At 38.6% G+C, this 5,188-nt stretch overlaps 1 protein-coding gene and 1 pseudogene across 2 annotated transcripts in view; one reads left to right on the top strand and one right to left on the bottom strand.

The window, feature by feature from the left end:
* Positions 1 to 5,188, bottom strand: part of BIN2 (bridging integrator 2) — a 41,868-nt gene that overhangs the window by 23,809 nt on the left and 12,871 nt on the right. The window lies entirely within an intron of this gene.
* Positions 4,855 to 5,188, top strand: part of LOC111725539 — a 2,400-nt pseudogene continuing 2,066 nt past the window's right edge.

Consider the following 5,188-nt stretch of genomic DNA (forward strand, 5'->3'; position numbering starts at 1 on the left):
GCTACTTGGGAGGTGGAGGCAGGAGACTCGCTTGAGCCCAGGAGTTGGAGGTTGCTGTGAGCTGTAATGCCACGGCACTCTACTCAGGGGGATAGCTTGAGGCTCTGTCTCAAAAATAAATAAATAAATAAATAAAAATAAAAAATAAAAAAAAAATTTATCTCATGATTTAAAAGCTTTTTTCCTGTAGAAATCTTTAGGAAAAGATCACTAATAATTTTAGCAGCAGAAAATCAAGGAGTGTACTTGGTCAAATAAAGAAAATTGGACTAATTATTTTATCCATTTTCTTGCCTCTGGAGCTCACTCCTAAGCTCCTCCAAAGTTCTGACCTGACCTTCAGATTAAAATCCCTCTCAAGGCTTGGCACCCATAGCTCAGTGGTTAGGGTGCCAGCTATATACACTGGGGCTGGTGGGTTCAGTCCTGGCCTGGGCCTGCTAAACGACAATGACAACTGCAACCAAAAGAAAAAAATTAGCTGGGCATGTGTCAGGCGCCTATAGTCCGAGCTACTTGGGAGTCTGAGGCAAGAGAATCACTTAATCCCAAGAGTTGGAGGTTGCTGTGAGCTGTGACACCACAGCACTCTACCAAGGGTGACAAAGTAAGGCTCTGTCTCAAAAAATCAATAAATCAATAAATAAAAATAAAATAAACTCCTTCTCAAGGGGCTTCATGCCAGAGACATGAAGACACAGGATAGTTTCAAAGGAGTCAGAGACACGGTCAGAGAAGTGGGAAAACTGGGACTGTGCAGTGTTAACAGCAAATGAGCATCAAGAGAATGTCAGAGGAGTGATTAAGGAAGGGGCAGCCCTGTGGAGAGGTCAGAATACAGGAAGAATTTATAAAATGTATTGGACTTGGTGGTTGGAGGTCACTGGTGACCGTGAGAAAACATTCACAATAGCAAAAAGGAGACAGATTTTGTCAGTTAACAAAATTCTGAAATACTCAGCACTTACCAGGAAGGCTATCTCACTTCCTCCTTGTTTGTTCATACACAGAAAAAATTTAGAAAGCCTAAGATGTTAAATGCACATAATATTTTTTAAACATGGATAAGGTTGATACGTTCAAGAGTTTTGAAAATGTAATAATCAAGGTTTTAAAGAGCTTTGAGAGAGTTCAGGGATTATAAGATTTAACAGGGCTTTCAAATCTTTTTTGAAAAAACAACACTTTCACCATGGAAATTATATTTCAAAAATATTTGAGTAATAAAATCTAGTAAACTGTCTTACACATACTTAATTTCTACAAATGAAATTCTTTTTTTTTTTTCTGAGACAGAGTCTTACCATGTCATCCTTGGTAAAGTACAGTGGTGTCACAGATCACAGCAACCTTAAACTGTTGGGCTTAAGCCATTCTCTTGCCTCAGCTGCCCAAGTAGCTGGGACTACAGGCACCCACCACAACACTCATCTATACAAACAAATTTCTTAATTATTTTCCTATTAGATATCATATGGCCTGAAAAATCAGATCAGTGTAATAATCAAGGCTACTGTGTCTGATTGTACACAGTTTAAAATGAGGGATGCTATTTATATCATAGTCCAGAAATGTAAATACCTCTGCTATCCCCTGAATCTCAGAAAAGCCCATCTCCATTTGTGTGGGTTTTTTTTTTTTTTAGTATTTGCAGACAGTCCAGAAATATTCTTTTGAAAATTCAGATCCCTTTCCCTCATTTCAATAATCCTGAGGGCTGTAAAGAAAAAAGTTTTAGACAAAATAATCACCACAAAGCACAAGACAATACATGCACGCAACTTGTTCCATAGTGTTTACGTTTCAATAAAACAGTAGCATCTGTTCCACTCATGTTGTTTTAGTTTTATGGTTTTTGAATGCATTTATTTGATACATCTTTTTATTAAGGGCTATAAACAATTTTTTTTTTTTGAGACACAGTCTCACTATGTCACCCTTGGCTGTGGTGTCACAGTTCATAGCAACCTCCAACTCCCAGGCTTAAGGGATTCTCTTGCCTCAGCCTCCCAAGTAACTGGGACTACAGGCACCCACAACACTGGACTATTTTTTGGTTGTAGTTGTCATTGTTGTTTGGCAGGCCCAGCCTGGACTCAAACCTGCCACCTTCGGTGTATGTGGTTGGCGCCCTAGCCCCTGAGCTATAGGCGCTCTGCAGCATAAAGATTTTGTCCAGCTCTCATATCCTTCCTTCGGGATATCCTCCACTTTCAGAGATCACACCTGGGGGCCGGTCAGCATTCTTCTGGATTTTTCTCAATTCTATTTGTGTTTTATTTACTTATTTTTTTGAGACAGAGTCTCACTTTGTCACCCTGGGTAGAGTGCCATGGCGTCACAGCTCACAGCAACCTCAAACTCTTGGGTTTAAGTGATTCTCTCGCCTCAGCCTACCAAGTAGCTGGACTAGAGATGCCCACCACACGCCTGGCTACTTTTAGAGATGGGGTCTCACTCTTGCTCAGGCTGGTCTCAAACGTGTCAGCTTGGGCAATCCACCTGCCTCGGCCTCCCAGAGTGCTGGGATTACAGGTGTGAACCACCGCACCTGGCCTTCCATTTGTGTTTTAGAATCAGCCTTAGTCACAAAGTTCTCCTTCATGCTCCTGCCCTTTCCGTTCAGAAGATGAAGTATGGGTGTGTGTGTAGGCATGGATGGAATGGCAGGGGGAATATGGGACAGCACAGGGGTCACTTTGTTTCTCTGATTGTCTCTAGGCTGGAAAATCCCAGCATCTTTCTCCTCTCCTGAAAGATGTGACTCTAAAAGTCTTAGGTTCTTACTGGTCTGGGAGTTAAGAAACTTGGCTTTAACACCAACTAGCAAGTTATTCCACTTCTTTGACTTCAGTTTCCTCATCTGTAAATGCTGGGTAAGGCCATTTCCACCTCTAAACCTTATGATTTTATCACTTCTGCTCTCTGAATCCTCGCCAAATTCTTGGCATTGCCATAAAGAGTCTGAGTCAGTTCTTCCTACCCCTTATACAAACAGTCCCAACCCTCAGTTAATGAACCACTCACTCCGGAAGTTTATCCTAAGCACTCAGGTAGACAGACCTTGCTCCTAAGAGACTGGGATACTGAGAATGGAGAAAGTCCTGAGGTTCCCTACTTGTGGGAGGAAAATGAATTCTAATCAACAAAACAAGTGTAAGGAGCATGACTGAACCCTGAGCAAATGTTGAAAGTGCTTGGTCCAGTGGAGATCCAGGAGGGGAAGATGAAGCTACATTATTAGATTTGATTTTAAAGGTCATGAATTAGAAGTAGAAGCAGCTGCCACCATCAGAAATAATATATAACAACATAAAACAACTAAGGAGACAACAGATGTTATATGCCTCCTGATGGAAAAATATAATAACATCTATGAAGTATTCTTGCTACCAAAACAAACAAAAACCTGAATCTCCTCAAGCCTCAAAATTAGAAAATACAGGAGACAGAAGAACATGATGAACAATACCCCAGGGATTCAGTCAACAAAATATAGACTGTAGGAAACTTCAAGACAAACAACTTGGTATCATCAACAAATAAGATATCAGAAGGCAGGAATTAGAAACCCATAGATTAAGAGATTTAACTTTAAATCTTTAAGAGACTTAAACATGTCAGAGAGTTGCTAACTTTAAAAAAACTGTAAAAAAAAAAAAAAAAAAAAAAAGATGACACAATCTGGGGAATTTGAACATTGACCAGACATTTTGTAATAGTAAGGCATGATGGCAAATTTTTGGACAGCACTAAAATTTACATTTTAGTGGAATATTTAATCTGAAATCTCTGAAAAGATATTTGTATTATAATATTAAGAGAAAAGGACAGGGTGCAAAACCATATGCATGGACTATAATCTCACTTCTGTAAACCTCACATTTATTTATAATAGATACATTTAGATATCATACACACATAGAAAAGTAATGGCAAGGCTATAAAATAGCAGTGGTCATAGCTTAGAAAGATGTGAAATCATTACTATTTTTTTTTTTTGAGACAGAGCCTCAAGCTGTCCCCCTGGGTAGAGTACCGTGGCATTACAGCTCATGGCAGCCTCCAACTCCTAGGCTCAAGCGAGTCTCCTGCCTCAGCCTCCCAAGTAGCTGGGACCACAGGCGCCCGCCACAATGCCTGGCTATTTTTTGGTTGCAGCCGTTGTTGTTGTTTGGCAGGCCCGGGCTGGATTCAAACCCATCACCTTAGGTGTATGTGGCTGGTGCCTTAGTCACTTGAGCCACAGGCGCCGAGCCTATTACTGTTTTTTAAATTCATTTTTTCTTTTTTCTTAATGTATTTTCTAATTTGCTGTAGTGAGTAAATGTTTTTAGAAAAACATACTGAGGTATGATAATGGTACTATGGTTATATTTTAAGAGTTGCCATCTTTAGAGATTGATAATAAAATTTTTATGAATCAACAGGTAGAGAGTTTTAAACACCTGATAAAATACTTTTGGATGTACATTTTCTTAGAATTGCAAATACAGTTCTGCATCTGTTACATGTGCAAACAGAGACAGCCAGGCTTTGCTCTAGGTAAGAGATTGTATTAACATACATTTTTGTCTTTCATCCATTCAAATTCAACGTAATTTCAGTGAACAGAGGAAGAAGATGGGTTGAAATGTACATTTCAGAATATAGAATTGCAGAATAGAATAAAACAGTGCAATACCACCAACATCAGGAAAAACACTATTTGTCTTGAAGAAATAAGCATAAAGGCTGCTTCTCAAGGAAACTGGCACTAAAGATTTGATGAATACACTATTTAAGCAAATGCCCAGATGATCAGGGTATGATGCAGTTAAAATTTGCATCCAAACCTGTTGATTCATAAGGGATATGGACAGTACTTTAACTTGTTTTTCCAGATCAGGGATGTTTTGGTCTTCTTTCTGTGAAAGTATCTCTAACTGAATCTACTTGTTATTTGAATGAGGAAAGAATGGAAAATCTAGACATTTTACAAATGTATCTGAGCAAGATATATATATATATATATTTGAGTAAGTTTTTATCGTATTATCACAAGTTTTTCTTTACATTATCTCCATTCTTAACTAAATTTACTTTCAAGCATCTTTCTCTGTATCAAAATAGTAGGAAAATTTAGATACTATATATTGTGTACTAGTTTTGCATAAAGTAAGAGCTGCAGCTATCAGATAATATTTAC

The sequence above is a fragment of the Otolemur garnettii genome, unplaced genomic scaffold, assembly GCF_000181295.1.
Source record: "Otolemur garnettii isolate 467f Iridium unplaced genomic scaffold, OtoGar3 scaffold00043, whole genome shotgun sequence".
NCBI classification, from domain to species: domain Eukaryota; kingdom Metazoa; phylum Chordata; class Mammalia; order Primates; family Galagidae; genus Otolemur; species Otolemur garnettii.